The following is a 23,426-nucleotide window of genomic DNA, read 5'->3' on the forward strand; positions in this document are numbered from 1 at the left end:
ACTGAGCTTCCTACAGTAATTGGATATACAAAAGTTGTTTTCTCTTATCCAGTAACTTAAACTTATTATTCCATCGCCCTTTTGCCCTCTTGCCTCATGTCACTGATATAAATATGTGTATCACCACACAACGATTTAGAGAAAATGGAAATAAGAAAGCCTTCACTCAGTTCTCACATTTAGTTCCATCCTTATATATTTGGGGAAAACCCTGCAGATACTTGACAGATGTGGGTACAACCCTTCCTCCCTTCATTACATCCACAATCTGGAAGTGTCATAGGAGCGCACCATCACACTGCATTGTGGATAATTGCCTGAAACCAAAAATAGGCCAGCAGGCTTGTTGCTAAGCTATGACTCAATGGTGCACGCCATTATCAGCAGCAAGCACACAGCACTATAGGCCTGTGTTGTCAAGATCTGACTCAACTGTGACATGGACACACCCTGAAATAGGAAAAAAAAAGTGCAAAGAGAAGCAGGAGCGCTGACACAAAATATGAAGCATTGTGAGGTGAATCAACAATCGCACAATTTCCTGCGTACCTTTCACGTAATTTACATTGACTGTGTTGCTGTTTCCACTTCCACATCCTGCTGTAAACAATTGTCGCCTCCATGTCTGCATCCCTCAGCCTACTCATATAAAGAGTGTCTACTGTTCACCAAGCGACTGACAGCTCTGACCTTCTCACCCCGACCACCTCTAACCCATGTCGAATTCCTTTGTGGGTTACTGTACTGTATTAGCTTTCGTTCTGATATGTATCTCCAGAGACGCTCTACAAAGTTAGAATGGATCCGCCTGTCTGTACAGTAGCTATCTGTTCTGTCTACAAACACAACACAGCTAGTCTCCCCTCCGGCTGGAATACAACTGGACTCTAATCCAATCTGTAGGCCACCAACCGAATCGATATGGAGGCACAACAAGAACAGAGCGTTTTTGGCCTTCTAGGTGTAGAGTCTGAGAGGAAAGTGTGGTGATTTCTGGGATATTATTGGGGTCAGGACACAAGAAATCAAGGAGTCTAAGGTCTAAGAATCTGTCTGACCTATATCTTTGAATCTGAGACTTACTGATGTAATGCAGGCCTCTAATCAAGTCTCCATGATTGCTTTAATTAGAACTTGATTAAATATTAATAATCTAAAAATGGATCAAATGACAATGTATGATGTGCAAAGTCTCTCTTGTAGTGACAAGCCCACAGAGAATAATCACTCAGCTCTGCAGTCCCCCTCAACTTTCTGGAGCTCTTTATTGTCTTTCAGCTCGTTGGCTTGTTTTGGTTTTACGCCACTCAGCTCTACAACAGATGCAACTATGGCAATTTTCTTGTGAGCTGTAAGCTATTTTATTGCAGCAATTATGTAAATCTGAATAGCACAGAATTGGATATATGTCTCGGGCGATTCTAGTCCCAGGCTGATCAGTTGGTGCATCTCTGAACTTCACTATTTTGGTTCCGACCACATCAGGAAGCAGTTTCTTTATCACCCCCTGTGTCACCTACCCAGCACCAAACAGCAGACGGAAACTTACTTGGCTAGCTGCTAAACACTGGTGGAGACCAAAAACAGAGATAAAAGGAGAGTGAATACTGGACTTATATTCATCCTTGCTCTTTGAGGGGAGGTTTGCCATATGAATGCTAAGATGGGGCATAATTAATGCCTCATTAAAAAGTAAACATGTGATACAGACAAGCATGCAGCACTCATCAATATTTCATGTTAACAAAGGATTAACTGTGTCATGTTAAAGGAATACATCTGTAGTTAAGTCTGCAGCTTCACTCTACTTTATAGAGCATTAAAGCATCTTTCAGCTCATTGCTTTGGTTTTGCATTTTACATTTACTGTTTGGTTCACTCTCACCGCACTCATCAACATTGTTTCCAGCAGCAGACTGGTGTAACCACTGAAAGCACTCAATTAGTTCAGCAGCCACAGAGTCAAATATTACCCTCAGGAGTTGGTAGAGACAACAACAAAGCTAGAAGTAAAGAAATGAATAAATCAGGGGACAACGTAGATTTTTATGTGCTTTCGCACCACCAATGAACGCACCAGCCAATCATACTGTATGAAACAGATTTCATGTCACTCATACTCAACTCATAGCATATATGTGGGATTTACCAATGAGGTACTGAAGCGGTTATAGTCACCTCGGCTCTTTTCAAATCCATCAGTCTATTTCAGTAAAAATAGACTTTTTACCTCGCAGAACATGGAAGTTTCTGGTCTAGCACTGCTTTGATTAGCTCGTTTGTAACAGAGCTTAATGGACCAGAGCCCTGGGACAGTCAATATGAGGCCTCAATGCAACAAATTTGCTGACAAGTTTTTTGAATTGCACGTGTACTTGTCACACCCCTGGTGTGTAAAGGCCTTCGTTATATCACTTTGCACAATGAATACAACCAATTAGATGGCTTTCTGTATAATGATTTTAAGTCAAACATACAAATCAAGGATGTAGTGTCATGTTGATGCAGGCAAAAAAATTCTGTTTCACTTTAAATCTAAGACAAAATACATTATGATGGTAAAATGTATTATTGCTCGTGTTATGAGCAGCATCTCCTGTGGTGGTATTGAACTGTTTCTTTAGAATATTGGTCATGCACCTTAACCTCTGACCTCTGTCTAATTGGTGCACACACAGCCAATAGCTCACAGAAAACACACACACTGTGAAGTGACACAACACACAACAGCAAACTAGACCGACAAAAAAAATCTACTCCAAATCTGGGCAAGCTTGGACACACAACTACTACTGACACAGGAAAAGTCATTACTCATGTATGCACACAAACACACACATAAACACACACACACACACACACACACACACACACATAGATACACAGCCATATACATGCATTAGTCATTGTGCAGAGAAGGCAGGCGATGTGTATCTCCGAGGGCTCCCTTAATCAGAACCGTGTGTGAGGGATGTGTTACAGCGAGGCGACGAACAGCGTTAATTATTTAAACACACACACACACACTGTAACACGCAACCCCGAGTCCATTGCGAAACAGCGCTGGAGAAAGGCAAACTTGTCTGCTCAGCTCCTTTTGCTGGTGTTCGTCCACAGGAATGACAAGAGGTTATGGCCGAGAGAAGAATAGTGTCGGGCACACGCACGCACAAACACACACAAACACTAACATGTGATGATTTTAGTACTAGCTAACATGCTCAGACAAGTGGGCTTTGGAATAAACTGCCACGCTTTGATGAAACATGGCAGGGATCACAGCAGAGGTCTTGCTAGGAATAATGGCTGTTGACAGGCTTTCAAGCCGAACGGGGGAAAAAAACACACAGTAGGTGGCGGGTTCGAGTCGTACACAAGAGACAATAACATGCCCTGAGAACAATGGGATGAGCTCTGTTACAGCTGCAGCTGTCAAGGAGTGATTTCACACATAGATTTGCAGCCATACACAGTCATGGCTCACGCACACATACATGGTTCTCTGGGGAACTGATGCAAGCCAAACAGTCTCAAAAAATGTGTTCAACCATGTATAAAAAGTTTAGCAAATGATGTCCTTCAGAGTGGTTCAGGTTCTCTGCCAGGAGTTTTAAAAACAGAGCTTCATTATTCTAATACAAAGAAAGAGACCACGACCAATGCTTCATTAAATGTCCTTACAAAACCGCTTTGATTAGAGCTTTTTGTCCCACATGAGTCGTTGTCTACCCTCTAATAAACTGCAATCAGAGGGTATTCAACTTGTACTGGCCAAAATAATTCACATCTTACATAACGTCCACCTACAGGCTGTATCATCTTGTCTGAGGAAATTACAAGTAATTCCGATTTCTGTTATGCAAAATTCATCTCGTCTACCATCACTTACATACTAATATGTATACATGCAGTGTATGCATCATCATGACGATAATGAGCGCCACTGTGATTCACTTTGTACACTTCTTTACTGTTTCTCTGGGGCACACCCTGCCCACCTGTGCAGTGACATGCCTGTGATACAGAGGTACGGCTGTGAAGGGATAGTTCAGAGTGTTTGGAAATGTGGTTGTTAGCAGTCTTCCTATGATATTATTGATGTTACTCTGTTTGTGGGTTATAGGTGCAATGTACAGGAATTGGAATTGGTCAAATGTATGTTCAAAACAAATAGGTGGCAGCATATCACCAGAGTCACCATAACCTGCTGCTAACTATGGCTGCATCTAGCTTGTTAGCTCAGTTAGCCGTGCAACTAGCAGTCAAGACTAGGTAGCTGCTGCAGCTTAGTATAAAGACCGGAAGCATGGGGAAGGAGCTTGGTTAAGTCTCTGCAAGGCTCACATGATCGGTATATCTCAACTAGCAACCTCACGATGACTATATCCCCTTAAAACCACAAGTTACTTCAACATATTTTTTTTGTATGTTGATAAAAAATTTGATGTAAATTGTTCATCACTGAGTTTCAGATGTGTTGGTAGGTCTATTCTTGAGCTTTTGACAGAGACTGTAACTGCTTCTTCCAGCTCTGAGTCTTTATGCTAAGCAAATAGCCTCCAACCCGTAATTGTGTAACCTCCACATGGGCATGAGCTTGATCAATCCTCCTATCTAACTCTCCGAAATATAAGTTATTTTACAAAATGTTGACATATCCCTTAAAGATATTCCCTTTTCTGATTTTTGCAGATGAGGAGCTCAATCCTAAAGAAAAGGACATGCAGTTGTTTCTAACTAACAAATCCTAATCTAATTGATTTGCTCAATCAGTCATTTCAAGGCTTGAACATGCGTGAAATGTCCGTGTGTCAATACAATTTGGAACACAAACCAGAGTGAAGCCCGCGCGCACGTGCAAGTGTTCCGCCAGAGGGAGAAGAGATGAGCTCACTAAACATTAACATGACGAAGAAGCTGGATTCATGAAAATGAGCTTTAGCTATGATGCAGCGGTGTCACATTGATTTGACTGGATGTTTATTTATTTATTTCCTAATCTCCATTAAGCCTCAGTGCAAGTGGTAATACAGACCCAAAGGAGTTTTCACAAACCCACACTAATAGACTGAAGTACGCATTTTTTTTTAATAAGCTTACAAAATTTCCTCTTTAAGCCCTGTCACTATATTATCCTGCCTGGCTGCCCTGACCCTGACAGCAGCATCACTTGATTCTCCATCTCCTGGCTCTCCTTGTTCCAGCATAAAATTTCACCAGATGTGCAAAAAAAAAAAAAAAAAGTACTACTGTTTCATTATGTCCCTACAGCCACCTCCAAAAATAATGACTCACAGAAGTGGCCTCAGGTAAAAACCCTTCCTCCTCATCGCTCACCTGAATGGCTTAGCTCTGCCTAAACTCTGAACTTTACTCAGGACTCTGGGAAATCCCAAAGTATGTCTGGCAAAGAGGCAAAGGGAGAGTTCAGGTCAGTGGTAAAGAAAATAAGGAAAGGATTTCTCATTTAGAACTGATTGCAACCTTGGAATAGTTTTTACCTCTCTCATTTGCTGCCTGGGCACTATTCTGTAATTAGCGCCCCTCTGTGAATGATATATCATAAAAATGGCTCTTGGCTAGTTTGAATATAGCACCATGAGGGCGTTTGGAGAAAAAACTTAACTGTGACCTGGGGGTCTCTTCATTTAATTATACTGCTCGCTAAATGACTCATCCATCTGAATGACCTTGCTTGGTTGTTCCTCCAGTTCAGATTGCATGCCGCTGTAACTTCACCCGTGTTGGGCGTGGGAAGCCACCTGGCTTGTGCACGGCATACTATCATTTTGGACAATGTCCCAATCCATTTTAGGAATGTTGTGGCACTTTAATATTGTCAAATTGTGGAAAATTAAGTAGCATCATCACCTGCCGCTATTGGTTTTGGCTCAGTTTTTGGATTAAATTATTAAAGGGCGCATGTAATTATCAAGGACAAGCCAGTCTCACATTAAAATGTGTAATAGTCCAAAGCACATTATGTAGTAATTTAACATTAATGACTCTGAAATTGTGAGCTGCCTCCTTTTTACTATGCATATTCTTTTTTATTGTCTTGCAGGTGTCAAGTTTTAGTCTGTGACACCCCCCCAAATGGGAGACGTTTTTAAGGGAGGTTCTGCTAAAAAGGTTTTACATTCATACATTACAAAGATTTATCCAGGTTTAAAAAAAAAAAAAAAAGGGTAAAAAAAAAAACTCCACTTCTCTCAAAGCCATCTGCTCGCATCTCTTTCTTATTTCTTATGACTAATGTACTTCATCATGCATAATCAATACTGGATCTAAATGTGACCTGTCTTCACCTGAGTCCACGGTGGAAGCAGTCACCTTTTACACTGTGTGCAGAAATGTAACCGGATGGATGGATTGTTTCCCACTTAAGTGCTGTAATCAGCTCCTGGAGGAAATCACATTATTAGGGAGCCTTTATGAGCCACATCTGTCCTCAGATAAAGGCTCTTGTCAGCGAACGAGAAGTGATCTTTGAACTGGAGATAAAAGGCTTTAAAAGGATGTCATCTGTAAGAACATTCATTTCCTTTTCGGAATTGTCCTTTGAATGTTTAAGAAAATGAGTGTTCACATTCTAATCATCTCAAAAATAATTGCATGTAATCACATTTTGTCAGTCTGTCACCGCACTTCCTGTCCCTCCCCTCCGCCACGCCATGCTCTACCCTCTGCTGTGCAAATAATACCAGTGGTCTGTGTGTGACAGGCTATAATCTCGGCACCAGCAGGAGCTGAAGTAGGCTCGCAGATATTTCGGTCCTTTGAACTTCACTGTTGATAGATTGAAGAGTCCCGAATGTGAGTGACGCAAGCGCTTAAAAAGCCCGTTTGGGTCGAGAGTTACTGTGCTGGAAGTGTAAACGCCGGATCGCTTGCTGCATGGCCAGCTGAGCAAAATAGCTTATGGCAGTTACACTCAAGCAGCAGTTAGCTGTTACTCGCTAACTCACTGGTACCCTATTTATTTCAAGTATGAATTTGACAGCTGGCTAATTCTTACATATTGCCCCCTTAAATAATGATCCAGTTTTACAGAAAAAAAACAGATTGGATTAAAAAGGAAAGAAGCCAAACAGGTTTATGAGCATCTGGATACACTGATGAACTCTAACCAGTGGAGACGACAAGTAACCGACGACAGAAGGATGCAACAGGTGTTAGAATCCGAGGCGTTTTAGCACGACAAGGGCTGTCTATGATATAATCAGACTGACTGTCTCTTCTGCCGGGGTCACCATGCTCATGTTCAGCCCTGACCAGTGCCAGCAGTGCTGGACACACAGCAGAAACTACAGCCAGTGGTCTGCTGCTGAGGCTCAACCATGGCCCAGGGCCACCAGATAGATGAATGTCAGCTCGGTGTGTCACGGCCATTATGTACAAATACATGCAATTGCTTCCACCACACTAAGTCGAAGCAGTCTTGCAGTTGTGTTTGTGTGCACATCTTTCTTTTTTTTTTTTTTTCAAATCATAGTTGAGCGGGTCCGTGTGTTATTCCCTTCCCCACACCTCAAGTAACTTCACTCTAATAGCATGAGAGCAGTGGTTACCGTTTCTGCTTAGCGCTGCATAAACGCGGCCGAGAAGAGCGGAGCCACGACTCCACCGCGTCTCCATGCTCTCAGAAATAAACTGCTGTTTACGACAGAATATCAGTCTGTCGAGAGATGTTTATGCAAACTCTCTGCGCCATTTCTTCCCTCATATTATTAACAATGATGAAATGCAACAAATAAAACCCAATCTCAGCACATTTCGCTCAGCACCCCTGGCAATGCACAATCTCTGCCTGTTTTTGTATGTGTTCACGTTCCATTCTACTCTAACTCCAAACCAGATAATAAAAAGTAGCTGCTGCCTGCCACTGGGTCGCTCCAGAGTTATAAGTTCAGTGTCAGTCACGTCCGCTCCCTGAGAAATCGCAGTGACAGAGGAGACAGCCTGTTGTGACACTCGGAGCTCCGTTGGGGCCTCCTGGTGTGAAAAACGTTCGCCATGCAAACATCGAGCACAGTCTGCCCCTGTGACGGATTAATAGATTATTGCAAAACACTCAAATGTGTAATGATATGAAACACACACACACACACACACATCCTGGCGCTCACACACACACGCACGCACGCACACAAACACACACACACACACACCTTCCCTCTAGCTACACAGTCGGCTCAGGGTAATACAATGCCCTCAAATAAATGTAATTCCTCTCCCCCTTCCCGAATTAGATAAGACACCATTAAATTACATTTGCTCCTTGACACTTGACAATGAGATCATTCCAATTTTAGACTTTTTCTCTCCCCAAGCAACAGTGTGGTACATATAACTCCGGCCCTTCAGGAGGTATCAGTGGGGGCTGGTTAGCTTAGCTCAGTTTGAACTGATTGGTGAGAATGTGTCTTAAAGGGAAAGGGCTCAATCAGAAGTGACATTTCCATCATCATCATCATCATCTACTCATCCCCAATGCTGACAGAAAGTCAGGTGAAGTTTCATAGTCCACATAACATTTCTGGGGCTTCACAGCAAAACAGCAGCGCAGCATTCTCCTAAACAAACGAAGAAGATAGGGGCTGGAATCTTAATTTGGATATGCAGTTCAAGGAGCTGTCTCTCTATTATGTTGAGGTGTCAACATGCACAAAGGCACAGATCTTCGTTCATGGCAAACTTTTCATCTGCATGTATCAAACATCTCTGTTTTTCCTCGAGCGTTCCTACACAGTAGTTTAAAATCAGATTCTTTGTTTTCTCAGGTTTAGACAAAAGGAAAAGCAGCTAACTGCAGGAAATCACTTCACTGTTCTCAGGCAATGTTAGCTTTCATATCCTATCTTGCTGTTGCTGTGTGTGTAAACCCCCTCTGTTTGCAGTTTTCATTTGTGGCCACCCCCCCACCCCCCCAGAGTGTGACTGGCTGTCCACTTCTCAAACAAAGTTTTGCTATGAACAGAACGAACACACCCCCGCTCAGGGTCTGAGTAGTGGAAATGTTAAATCTATAAAAGCAGTACCTATATGGCGAGATTTATCCTTTTGTGGCTTTACTTTATTTCTGATGTTGAACTTGGAGGTCAGAGCAACCTGTAATACAGATTTTTTAATCAAGATGTTCTTGTTATCCGCAATCTTTGACAGATATTGCGGCGGTATAGCTGCAGCTACAGAAAGGCTTTTTCATGTTTTCTCGTCTTAAAAAAAAAAACATTTTTTCTCTCTAATCCCTTCAAATGAGAAGAAAAACGTCTGGCTCAGAGATGGTTGAAAGAGAAAGGAAGGTTATTTTACAGACTGTGTGACGGTAGACTCCTGTTCCCTGCTAAGTCAAGGACACGCAACCTGATCGGTCGTAATGTCCTCATCCTGGATAATGGATATTTCATCTGATACTTCATCTAAATGTGAACATTGAAATTCACCATACAGAACCTGATGGATAAGCACTCACTCACACACACACACACACACACACACACACACACACACACACACACACACACACACACACACACACACACACACACACACACACACACACACACACCTGGCCAGATGCCATGGTAGATGTAGTGAAACAAGTGGTGGTGTAGGGAAGGTCAAGTTGCATTATAACATCATAACCTGGTTATCTCAGCGCTCACCGCTAGACAACCCCAGCTGCAGTGGGTGATGCACATCTGACAGAGAATAAGGTTTGTGGTCAGGAGAGGAGAGGTGAAAAGGAAAGGAAAGGAAAGCTAAGAAAAGGAAAGGAAAGGAAAGGAAAGGAAAGGAGAGGAGAGGAGAGGAGAGGAGAGGAGAGGAGAGGAGAGGAGAGGAGAGGAGAGGAGATAATCAGTGTTGTAAGAGAGCACAGGGGTCCCTTGGCAGTGGTTTTATGACTCTTAGTGTATTAAGGCTTAACTAGAAAGTTATGTATGTATTTTTATCAATGAGGAGGTGTGCAGTATAGACTAAATTGCCTTGCATATCTCCCTGGGTATCTGTGTGTGTGTGTGTGTGTGTGTGTGTGTGTGTGTGTGTGTGTGTGTGCTTGGCTTCTTGTGAGGGCAGTTGGGCACCTGCGCTGCTTTGCTGCTCTCCTTCATCTTTTTATATCCCTCGTCCATATTCTCGGCACATTGCCAGTCATGTCATTCACTTTTTGTCATCTTGCTTTTGCTCTCCACTAGCCTCGCTCTCTCTCTCGCCACCTGCTCTCTTTCCCCGTGGCCTTTCCCTCTCTGTTTAGCCTCTCCTTCCATTAACTTTGCCGCCTTTGTCTCCCCGTCTGTTCTCCACCACTGTCTGTTCAGCTGATGTACAACGCTGCAGGGAACACGGGCCGGCTTCTGTTTTGAACAGCACTTTGAACAGCAGTGCCACCCACGTGCAAAAGACAAGCTCCTCCAGCCCCGAGATTGATAGATCCCGCTGTACGCCGCTTTGCATACTCAAAGCTCAGTCTGTCAGGGAAACATGGAATTTAGAAGAAGTTACACCACTCAGAGGAGTCGCAGGAGAGTCAGACTATCCGCGGCACTGATGAAATCCTCACACAGCGGTGCTGACATAAGGCAATGGGAATGACGCTGTTGCTCCTAGAACATCATAATTAGTGTCGTTCCAGGGCCATAATTGCAACTGACCAATCACACTGTTGTAATGTCATGTCTTTGCAACTCGTGTTGGTGTTGTTCCTGGAACATCATCATTAAAGGGCCATCATTTCAACTTCTGAAACATTGAGGAAAATAACACTTCTGGAGGCTGAGACTCACCCTCCATCTAAGTTTCATGGAAATCTGTTAAGCAGTTTTTGTGCAGTCCTGCTGACAAACCAACCAACTAACCATGGAAACAAACATAAAATCATTGTTAGTATAGAGAAATCGGATGAACGACATGAATCTCAGTCAGGACAGGTGTACAACAGCAGGCACATTACACCCAAATAGCACCACTAGATTGCCGATAATACACCCTTTTCCTGTTCACATCCTTCAATTTTAGCGCTGTGCGAGACACAAAAATGCCAAACTGGCACAGCTGGGGGAAAAAGACCCGCTGTGCTTCAGCAAAATGCCACTTCACCGGTGCAGAGCTGAGTGTTGTGCACATAAATAGAGCCCTTAATGTCAGACTTGGTCTCCTGTTGGCTCCCCATTCAAATTCGATGTTTGATCAAATGGCTAAAATCATTTATGTTTACTTTTACCAGACAAAGGCCTCTGGTAGAAACGATGACTCTGTCAGAGCACAGCAAATGCATATGACTTATGACCTATGACCTAAAAGACCACTGATGGCATCCAGTTTCCCACCGGCAGTTACTAACCAAAGCAGAGTTGGATCGGAAAGCAAAGAAGCAGATGTTAATGTGGTTTAGTCTGGTGGACTGAACATTAATGTTTTTATCTGCTTTCCACATAGCAACTGGTTCATATGTGTGAGAATCAGTTTACAGACACGTGTTTCAGACTTAAAGTCCTGCACGGTGACATCATGCCTTATTATTGTCTGAGTATTTTTTTTTTCTGCTTGAGGTTTAGGTAGAAAAAAAACCTGTGCAATCTTGTTAAAAATCTACATCATGCCAAAAAAAGGATTTTATCTTGGAAGATCAGACTGAGTTAATCTCTGAATTTTCCTTGGTCTGCTTATCTCAAACTCGTGACACAATATTCTACTCACATCCCTGCGTATTTGGCAGCAGGTGTCTAACTAATAACTGTGAAGACAGACGAATGCATACGATTTCCAGTATTGTGCTTGATAAGTCTTTGCATGTGTTTACTGCAGGTGTCTGTGTATCATTAAAGGCTAAGATGCATGCAGAAAGCAACAGCGGACATGTGTGATTAAAACCCTGAAAAGCAAGGAAGCAGTAGAGAAAGCCGAGATGGAGAAAAAAACAGCATAAAGGAGAGTGATTAGTGGGTATAGACAGGCAAGAAGAAAAGGAGAGGGCAAGAGGAGATGCTGAAAGAAAAGAGAGGAGTAGAAGATGCTGAGAGGAGATGAGGATGAAAAGACAGCAGAGGGCACCTCGGAGAGGACGGACGTCCGTGTCCTCAATGAAACCTATGTCTGGCTGAAGGAAATGTGTTAAAAGCACAAGGCTGATGATTGCTTGGTTGTTAGTGCTAATGGTCAGCGCTCAAGAGGTGGTGTGTGTAAAAAGTACGAGCAGGTCTTCAGTTACTATGGCGACGGGGCTATTACTGCCTGACATTTTAAAATCGCCTTTTCTGTTTTGTGAGTGGGCAGTTTACGCTTAAAAGTTCCAGCCTCATTGTACTTGAAGCAACTTTTTTTTTTCCCCCGGCTCACGCGCTGCATGCTGATAAAAGCGAAGCGCAGTGAAGCAGCCGGGGCAGAACCGCAGAGACACATTAACGAGGAGGAGAGAGGAAGAGGGGCATTTTGTGAATGAGAGTCTCTCCTCTCATGTGCACTTTCGTGGGGATCAACTCGGATGGCAGGGAGTAAGTCACAGCCGCGCTGAGCTTGCTTGTTCTTGAATTCTTTTTGCTTCATCACTTTCCAAAAGGACCACGTCGACATCTGCAACTTTTAGTTTCAGATTCAACATTATACAGCTAGACTTCCCATAATCAGCAATGAGCAAAAAAACGGCTTTGGACCGTTTGTAATGAGAAAGCCTCGAGGCTTCTTCGTAGGTTATACTGACAAATTGTACACTTAAACTGAGCAGCATGCCGTCTGCCTTTATATTAAGCATGTAATGTATGCAGCCTGCTGCCGGCCATATAAGGCAGACAGGCCAGCTGTGCAAGGCTTAAAGGAAAATTCAACACTTTCAAAACACATCTTCCTTTTCTAGCTTCAGCCATCATTTCCACCAGTTACTTTACATTTCATTAATTTTAAATCAGGTAACACTGATATTGCTGTGCTGGTGTTGTTCCTACAACATTAAAACAAAGGGGCTTTGCTCTGTGCAATTTATGGCTTGTGCTGGAAGCCACTCATTAGTTTATGTTAGCGGTCTCCGGTTCTAAACTAAGATTAGCTACTGAGGCACTAATACAAGGAGCTGGGGAATGGCATGGGGCCACATCCTTTGGACTGTCGCGGAAAATCCAACCCGAACCCTTCACACAGAAATCCACAGTCCAGCAGCATTAAATGTCTTCAACAAATCATCCACAGGCTTGTAGAGACAACCATGAGAGTCATGTTAATCCACAATCCACTCACATAAAGCCATTAAAAAATTGATTAATACATGGACATTTCTAGAAAGAGCCCCTTTAATGTTGCTCCAGGAACATCATTGCAACTGAGCAGAAAGCGATGCCACATATTGTTTGGATTTAGGCCACAAAAATACTTTTAGGGAAAGATGGTTTGGGTTAAAATAGATGCTCTCACAGCACCGACTTTGTGCTCAAAAGGATGACTTTTTCAGCGTGCGTATTTTTTCCACTCTTTTTCCCCAAGTCGCAAAGCTATGACTGACATGATCTGTCAGTTGCGGCGATGCTCCCGGAGCGACATTAATTATGAAGTACCACGAACAATCCCAACACTGCGATATCAGATTGTGCAAAGTAACACAAGTGGTTAGTGAACCTGACAGGTTTTTAGGAAATCCTTAGTACCTCCATGTTGCCTTACTTATTCAGAAGTTCAAACAGAGGTAAATCTCAAAATTATTAGATCGTTTTTCGTTGGAATGACTGACAGTAATGAAGATTTGCAAACTTCACACTATTTGTGTTAGATAAATGGATTAACTGGTTTGTTTAAAATCTGTCTGATGATCTGAATGCTCATTTTGCTTGGCCTAATTCCTAAAAGTGTCCCCTGATGCCATGCCGTCTCTAGATCTCGATGTAATGCATCATTTCTGTGCAAACAAAACTAAACAAAACGAGTCACTAGCAGCGGATAGCGGGAGTCGTTTTCTTCACTGTTAAACAGCCGTCATCGCTGATGAAAATCTATCGGCACTGCTCGCGCAGAAATATTTGGGTATGAGCTAATGTTTTATTCAGGTTGTTTTTAGACACTTTAAAGCAGCATTATGTAACTTCCATCCATCCATCATCTGTAACTACTTTTGGTTATCTGTAATCAGTGCAGGGTGGAGGGGGGCTGGAGTCAATCCAAGCTGACACTCGGCAAGTGGCGGGGTCCACCAGTCTCACGCCCAGATTGTCAATCAAAATCCATTCAGGTCTTCGGTGTTGGACCCAAACCATTAACCTAAAGCATTGGTATTAGATTCAACAATCAAGTATGTTTCTTCAGAATTACTTTAATAGTTACACAGTGTCACTTTAAATCTACTAATTTCTACATACTACACCTGTAGGTTGGAGTTTGAAAAGTAATAACTACAGTAAATGACACTCATCTCGTGGTAAACATCCACATCATTCACGCTCTAAAATGAAGGCCTCTGTTTACCACATTAGCTAATCCCATTGTTGGCATTATTCACATCATATGTGCATGAAACTTCACAGACGGACCTGATGCCGAAGCTGCCTGAGTGATCGGAAACAGGAAGGGAAGGACAAACCGAGGAACAGCAGCTGTTCTCCTGCCGCTGCTTCTCCTCACCCTTTTCCTGTTGTCCCTCCCCGCCTCCCTCGGCCCCCTCTCTACCCTCTGCAATGAGCACGTATTTTACAATCCCTCACTGGGATGATGAGGGCAGCTGACCAACGGGCTCGCGCGTGTCCCGCTCGCGCCTGGAAACGCGCGTGCGTCCGGTGATGCCGGTGTCTCATCTGTGCCCGAGCGTGATGTGTGAGCATGTCAGGGTGTAGCCACGGGGGGAGGGTAGGGGGAGAGTGAAGCGTGGTGCTGGCGGGGGGGAGGGGGGAGGAGGAGGAGAGACAGGGTGGAGGAAGGGAGGAGCGGGTGGTGACTGTTTAACATGATCATTGAGCAGCCATATTCCCTCCCCCCGCCAAGCCTCAATCCATCCACCCCACTTCTCCTCTTTATCTCCAAACCACGGCGGCTCTATCATGACTCCCCCCTCCCATTGGTGCATTTTAAAGGTAATTAAGCTGATATGTGAGTACACTTTAAATGCCCAGAAAGGAAAAAAAAAAGAAAAAGAAGAAGTGGATACGCTGCCTCTGTAATTGCATTCACTCTCATCTTTTCTGCCAGTGTTTAAAACCTTCCCCTCCTCTCCTCCTACTTTATATGCGTTCCTCTCTCCACACCTTTACTCATCTTTTTTCTTTTTTCATCACTCGTCTGTCTTTGAAAATTTGCTTCTGCCATCCCACTCATCTGCTTGTCCTTCAGCTCCCTCTCTCTCGCTCTGCGCGCCTCTTTCTCCTCCTCGGCTCCTCTCCTCTGCTGTGATGACTGCGAGGCTGGTGGAGCAGCAGCAGCAGCAGCAGCAGCAGCAGACAAGGAACACACAGTCACTCGTAGTCACGCTCCGAGGGGTTGCTCGAGTGTGTGTGTGTGTGTGTGTGTGTGTGTGTGTGTGTGTGTGTGTGTGTGTGTGTGTGTGTGCGCACGCGAGAGTATGACTGATCTCCCAGGGGGCCAAGGTTGTTCCGAGGGTCACCGAGGAGGTCGCCATGGGAACACAAGCCCCGCCTTGCATTTCTCATTGTTGTGGGCCCTCGAAGAGCTCAGTGTGTCACAACGCGCAAGTTTATTGCCCGTTCCTACACGAGTTTTGACTCTCACTGTCTTACTGTGTTGCCTAGAGTTTTTCCAACCAGCCAAGGTGATGCTTAAACTAAGGCACTACCCTCTTGACTTATAGAGAAATAACATCTGAGCCGACAGATGATAGCTGAATTCATTTTAGCTCGGAGATCATCTGAATGAATGTGCAACCTTCAGCCCTCTTCGCCCCCCATCCCCGGGAAAAACCGATGTTAAGCATTTTAACGAAGTGTTGGTGTGATGCGCAATATCCTTCCACGAGATATTCCCTCACTTGGTGTAGTGTTGATGGCGGTAAAGAGCATAGAGACACAGTCAGAATGAAGGCCGTACCATCAGTGACCCCCCCGTATGGAAGACTGAAAGTGTCACCCATCTTTATGTGATAAGATTTGATGTCAAACCTTTCAGTGCACGTGGAGGAGATGAGGCATTAAGGGAGATTAGCTCAGGTAAACTCTACAAATATCCCAGCACCATGCACAGTAGGGAGTAATGATTATATTCCTCCCTTGGCAGTTTTAAGCATACAGTGAAGCCTGAATGTTTCCACTGAAGCAGCATTATGGCGTTTTAGTATTATAACGGGTATCAATATTTGTAATATTATATCATCATCATGATGTAACACTGTATGTCATCTTGGATTTTGGATATTGTGTATTAAATGTTGTCATTCCCTGGTTGTTAAGGCTGCATTACAGTAAAGTGATGTCATTTTCTGAACTTACCAGTCTGTTCTAATTGTTCTTATACTTGCCTTTACCCACTTAGTCATTATATCCACATTACTGATGATTATTCATCAAGAATTTCGTTGTTTAACTATTGTGTAATGTGCCAATTGTTATGGTTCAAGGCTTCATTTTTGTAATTTCCTGTTTTATTTTGAAGTTCTGTCCTCGTGTGTCATATTTGTCTATTTTCCCGCCCTTTTTACTCCTCACCTGTGTTCTATTAGTTGTTCATCAGTGAATTCAAATCCTGGTGTTCCCCCTTTTCTTTGTCAGTTCGTCTGTTTATTTTACCCTTTAGTTCCTGTGACCCACTGTCCCATCTTCCCTTCGTGTGTTTCCATTTTTTCGTTACTGGTTCCTCGTGTTATTTCTGGTTTGTACGTTGTTTGTCTTTTGTTTCTTGTATTTCTCATCCATATTTTGTCATCCTGCCTTTGTTGTTATGGACAGGATGTTTTTGTATGTCCAGCTATATGTTATTCCAGCTCGCTTTTTGTTGATAATGACTTAACTGTCTGTGTGTCTGTGTTTGTTCCCCTTTGTTTAACCTTGACACTGATACTCAATCCCACAATATTTCCACAACACCGCTATCAAGGTTGATGGTAAAACATATTGTGATATCTGATTTTGTCGTCCAGCCCTAAAATTAATGAAGGGTTTATGACAAGATTTCAAATATCAAAACATAAATTGTGCATTGTTCTATATCCTAAAAATATTGTTTCATCATATTAAGGCACAATATGTGAGAACTGGCTACCTGTCAAAGTCATTCTCAAAACTAATGAGGGGCAGCATACCCCCAGAGCAACTGCTAACTGCTGCTAACCGTAGCTGCTGGTAGCTATTTAGCTAGTTAGCTCAGTTAGCAGTCTGTCCTGGGAGCTTGAAGCCTTGCAGAAGCTGGTGCTTACGCTGGCAGCACAGGAACCCTGGTTAGCATCCTGATGTGATGATACTTTCATATACATTATTTTCAGGTTTAGGTTATTTCAGTCTGGCCAGAGTGAAATATTGCTTGAGGTCCATCCCAGCACTGCAACATCGAAACGCCTCCGCTATAGAACGATGTTTGTATCACAACTATTCCCAATCACTCTTATGACTAGGGATGGGATGATTAAAACGATTTTTAACGCGGATTTCGACAATAAGCTGATTGTGGTGAATTTTCTCTGTCGGGATAATCGTGTATATCCTCACATGAGCTGCATAGCTCATTGACATACAGTCCCACATTCTTTGTTTTCCACCAAAAATGATCAGTGTCCTATTCATGATTCAATGAAATACTTGTTTCCTAACTAAATGTAAGGTTAAGGGAGGTTTTAGTGCCATTTTTGTGTCTATTCTAAAGTATTAAGTATATTTCGATGATTATCGCAATAAAATCACGAACTGCAAATGCGATGGACTTGGAAATCGTCACATAAAACATTCCTTTCGTCATGCCGTGCCCTCTTATGACACATTAACTTCAGTATTTCGTTTGAAAAGTCCCTTCTCCTTGGCTCAAATCACTTTTGCCCCGTGCTATCTTTAAAGAAGCAAATCCAAACACTGTGCTGGTGGGAAGCACACTTGTGGGTTCGCATGTCGGCTGGTAACTTCCCACTTCCTCCACCACAGTGTTTTCCAAAGCACCCGGTGCGTAGTTGGGGTTGCAGTGTCTGTCCTGTCTGCGTTCCCCTTTCGCCTGAAATATTTTGTCATTCTAACAGCATTCAGCCGCTGAATGCTTTTCGGTGTTGCGCGGCCTTAATGCCGCTAGAGATGCATTTCCACCCTGCCTAAAAATATCTGAGAGCAAAACAGTTTGGACGTGACCATGGCTAACAGTTGGTGACAGTAGCTGTGGCTCACAAGCCATGCTGTTTTGTCAGCGTGTGGCAAGCCGGCCAGCCAGCGAGTCTGTCGTACAAAGCACCTCTCTGAACCGCCTTCTCCTGCCTCCACTCTCTCTTTATCATCCCTCTGCCTCCACATGTGCCCATGCTGTCGACTGTATCATGGCTGTGGCTCGTCGAAAACACACATGTGGACCCGTCTGAATGCTGGGAACAATGAATTATAGATGTTTTGGGGGTGAAATGAGGAGAAAGAAAAAGCAGGTTCCTTGCTCTCATTGTGCTGTAAGAGAAGAGTGGCTCTGTCCATGGTGCTGAAACTCATGGGCACATCTATCTATCTATCTATCTATCTATCTATCTATCTATCTATCTATCTATCTATCTATCTATCTATCTATCTATCTATCTATCTGAACTTCTCAGCTGCATGCATGACTCAACAAGCAAGACAAGCCTCCAACATAATGACGAGTGAATGGAGCAGGAGACAAACCTTCTTACCTTCAGAGATAAGAGGAATTCACCGGGTCACATCGAGGGTAGTGGTGGCTCTCTGGGAGCTCAGGTCCCGACCTCTGCTGGTTGTAGTTTGTGTCGACCTCAGTCACTGAATAATGAAGAAAAAAAAAAAAAAAAGCCCCCAATGCCGGAAAAGTAATCAGCAAAATCAGGAGCTCGACCCTCGAGGTGCTGACCCCCTGTACGTGTCGGTGGTTTAGGAAAAAAAAAAAAAAAAAAAAAAAAAGACACGATAGCAGATGTGTTCTTTGCTTCTGGACTACTTTTCCCGACACATTCTGCTCATTCGCATGCAAAACACTTGCTGTCCAATCCCAGACTCGAAGAAAGAAAGAAAGGCAGCGTAAAAATAAAGCCGAAACACACTCCAAGGAGAGAAGGGGGGGAAAAAAAACAAGAGAACGACACGGGTAATATCTCTGGAAAGACGAGCTCCGGTTCCATCCACCGCTTGTCTGTCTGGAGTTGTTTGAACAGGAGAGGCTGGTTCACCAGCGGCTGTCCGCAAAATAAAACACTCCTACGCAAACATCATCATCAGCAGCCTCGGCAGCGTGCGCGTCGGAGGAGGAGGAGGAGGAGGAGGAGGAGACGGGATGAGGGAAAATCTCGACATCTCCATTTCAACAACCAGTTTTCTCCACCGTCCGAGCAGGTCGAGGTCAGGAGTCTGTACAATCGCTCCAAGGCTGTTATTTATTTAAATATACACATATATATGTATATATATTCTTATTGCACGGTTCCCCTTTTCTATCCTCACCAGTCTAGTAATCTATCTCCTCCCTCCTTCCTTCCAGGTTGTTTCCCTCATCGCACCCCATGCTTGGCAAAGAGCAAGCAGCAAAAAGTGCCTGTAGCTGGGTTACTCCAAGAAAAAAAAAATGTGTGCATATATATATACATACATATATATACGCGATAGTATATTTTGACGTTAGATTTCCGTGAGAGTGCTGGTTCCTGCAGAGAGACGTCCGGCGCTGCGCGGAGACGAGTGCAGAATGCGCTTTGAAATGAGAGGCGGCTCTCAGCGGCTGCAGACCAGGCAGCGGAGTGAAGGCAGCCTGGAGTGTGCAGCCGGAGAGATGGCGCTTTAGTCACGGGCTCAGATTGGCTATGTGTGGATGGATGGAAGGATGGATGGATGGATGGATGGATGGATGGATGGATGGAAGAGATGAAGGAATGAAAAAAAAAGAGGAACAAGATGCTGGATGGTGGTGCCGTTGATATTTTGGTGGCTAGAATTTGTCATGACATAAAACAAGAAAAAAAAAATTCTCAAGAGCTTGAGAGTGTAATGTGTTGTGTCAGAAAGCGTAAAATGTGAAGAAATGACAGAAAAAGTGCAGGAGCGCTGGCATGGAATCGGAAGTCTAATATCTCGTCCTGAGGCAAGAAGCTGCTGCAGCCTTTAAAGAGAAACTGTGTCGTTTTGGAGAAGAAACTCAAACTCAGAATTGCAGTATTTACGTTAATACTTTAATATTAACGAGGAAAAAGTATAAACTGAGAAATATTTATTGTAACTTAACTGTTCTCCGAGTAAATATGGGGCCCAGAACACTGCTTGAAGCTAGAAAGGTGGCAGGGTCCGCCACATATAAACAAAGTAAAACAGCTTGACATTGTGTTTGTCGATTAGGGTCAATTTGTTGGTTTAGTTTATTCTGTCATGAAAACGAATAGAGTTTGTTTGTTTAGTTTGTTAAGGTGTTGAAGATTTTTTTTTTGGCTCCTACATAGTGCACCTTTAAAAAAGATTCATCAAAGCTTCCCACATACAGTCAGTGCAGCTTAATCACCCGAGCTATATGCACATGGGACAGCCAGCTCTATAAAGGTGATTAAGAAATTACACCAGTCCTCTGCCCAAGGTTCAGCCAAGGTGGAAAAACAAACTGGCCCTCTGTCTGGAACAAAACGTTCATTAAATTCCATTAAGGTGACGGAGGCAACCGTCCCTGGGAGGCCCATTTTTCACTCTGCCTCCTGTCCTCTATCGCTCCACGTCTGCCTACAGGACGTGTGACGAAGCCATCCATGGGTGATGATCGTGGAGGTACCGTCTCCTACTCGTCGCCCACTGTCATGTGATCCCCGGGCCTCTCTCTGTGTCACAGCCAGCCGAGTCTGAACTGCTCCACCACGCACTCTCTCTTCTTGCTCTCCGAGCTCCTCACTCGTCGTCTGCCTCTAATTATCCAGTGCGCCCCTACAACGGCCCGCCTCGCCCATTCAGATCAGACGAGGGGCAGTTTGAGGCACCGTTAAGAGTAGCAGCGTGAGTTTTTATTGCATTCATTATTCAAACGCACAGAAGTGGAGATTAGTGCACTCTGAGATTCGGCGGTGTTGAAATATTTATATTAGGAGAGAATGAGATGGTTGGATTGGTCGTGTTGAGGTGAATCCCGCTTTAATCCGCTCCCTCACTGCAGGGTGGGCTGTGTCAGAGTCTCTAAGAGGCAGCTCACCTCATATTCATGGCTTTTTTATGCATTTTTGCTTGAAGTAAGATCAAATTACAAAGCAGAATTTAAATGATGCTTTTGTTGGGCATACACAATCTTTTTTTTTGCTAAAGCTGGATTACCAAGCAGGCAAAGTGTGGGCTCCAGACCCCCCAAGAGCTGACAGTGATCCCGCCTGACTACATGCTGGTTTTAATATTTTCACTTGTGTGAGGAATTTGCACCACTGTAACTTTTAAGTGGTGCAAATTACAGACTGCCTAACTGCAAAGTAACACAAACATCCCTTGTTGAAACACATCCTTTAACACAACAAAAACGATCTAAATATAAGGAATAAGTGCTTGACTTTGGAAGAAACAAGTGAATGTATGTGCCGGATCATTTTACTTGGTAATGATGTATATGTGTATATATATATATATATATATATATATATATATATATATATATATATATATATATATATATATATATATATATATATATATATATATATATATATATATATATATATATATATATATATATATATATATATATATATACACATCACATTACTTGATGTCTGTCTTGCCACAGCACAGTAATAAGCAAATGCATGGAACACGAGCAAATAATACTTCATTCAGGTATGTTTTGTCACTCTTCATTTTAGCACAATCTCAGAACAAAAGTCTTTAAATAGGATCAACATGTCCACCAATGAAGATTTGAACCCACAACCCAAGCCGGGAGTCGTGTAGGCTGGCCGTGCACCACCATGTCTGGCTTTACTGATTCAATAGTTGTTCTCCAAATCTTCTGATCAATAACACTGATCTGAGGCTTTTCCTATAACTATAATGACTCCCGATCAATAGCAGGCTCCGATGTTCAACTTCTGGTTAAGCCCAGTCATTCCAAGCACAGATACTGTAACAGAGAACTCAGTTTGCTGAATAGGTACAGATACAGATCAGTGTGGCATTGTACAGTATATGGGTCCTGTGTTAAAATCCAGTTGGAAGACCTTTTATGATGAAGGTTTTGTGAAATCACATTGTAAAATATTAACTGGGGTCAGGTGCTGTTGGTCGGTCTCTTCATTTCTGCTGGAAGAAGAGTTCAGATCTCTAACTCAAAGGAGACGTCTCATGGTGTTTTTTTCCCCCTTTCCTTCAGTGCGAGCTATAGGTTCTTTTCATGTGATAGATGGTGAAAGTTTAAAAGACCATACTGACAAGAGCTCCTCTCTCCCACAGAAAACACTGCTCCTGAAACGCCTCATCTGTCGTCCCGCCATTAATTCTGTGTAACTTTGTGACATCACACTGTGTCACCACGTAAACCATTAACATAATTTATGCCTAGGGAAACTCATGTGTTTTTAAAGCATAAAATCATGTAGACATATTTTAGGAGTTAAGAGAGTGTATGCTCATTTGTATCAAAGTAAATGTACTCAGTGTCCCTGTTGGTGTATTTTTATTATATAAGATGTCTGTGGCCATAGATTCTGGTGATTTTTGTGAAGATTCATTATATGGAGATGCGTCACTGTGTTACTGTCTTCCAGTTATATATACTGTATAATTTAAGGCAATCAGACTCTACATGCAGCTGCAACACTCACCAAAATACATAAACTACATTCAGAAGCTATGGATCATTTGTGGGACATATTCCTGATTATTTTTGCTTGTGTATGCTTTTCTGTGTCTCCATGCACGAGCCTCTCCCATACTGAAAGCAAAGCATCACGGGAAAAGTTTTGGTGGTGATATCTGGATTGTTCTCGGCAGGATAATGTCAGATGGACCCCCGGGCTTTTTTTTTCTTTTTTTTTTTTTTTGCATAAACACACACCGACACCATTTCACAAAGGACCATCGTTCTCTCCCAAAATCTCCTCTCCCCCACTCTACCCCACTATTTCAATATGTCATTCCCCGCGGATCACAGCCGACTTTAAAGCGCCTTGTCTCGTTCATGTTTGCTGACACATCAGTAGCAGGAAGATAAGTGTGCGTGTAAGAAGAGAAGGCAGGAGGAGAATGGGAGAGGGTAATCAGCAGTAATAGAGAGCGGAGCGACAGACCGACTGGTAAAGAAGCAGAGGTGAGACGGTGCAAAAGATGAAAAAAAAAGACGGGTGGAAAGGGAAAGGATTATTGAGC

At 43.1% G+C, this 23,426-nt stretch overlaps 1 protein-coding gene across 1 annotated transcript in view; it reads right to left on the bottom strand.

Annotated features, from left to right (window-relative positions):
- Positions 1 to 19,916, bottom strand: part of fam163ba (family with sequence similarity 163 member B, genome duplicate a) — a 31,995-nt gene extending 12,079 nt beyond the window's left edge. Inside the window, exon 1 of the mRNA XM_037116277.1 lies at positions 18,773 to 19,916. The gene's annotated coding sequence lies outside the window, so the exon portion shown is untranslated. The remainder of the gene's footprint in view (positions 1 to 18,772) is intronic.
- Between the last annotated feature and the right edge of the window lie 3,510 nt (positions 19,917 to 23,426).

Source organism: Acanthopagrus latus, chromosome 12 (assembly GCF_904848185.1).
Source record: "Acanthopagrus latus isolate v.2019 chromosome 12, fAcaLat1.1, whole genome shotgun sequence".
NCBI lineage: Eukaryota > Metazoa > Chordata > Actinopteri > Spariformes > Sparidae > Acanthopagrus > Acanthopagrus latus.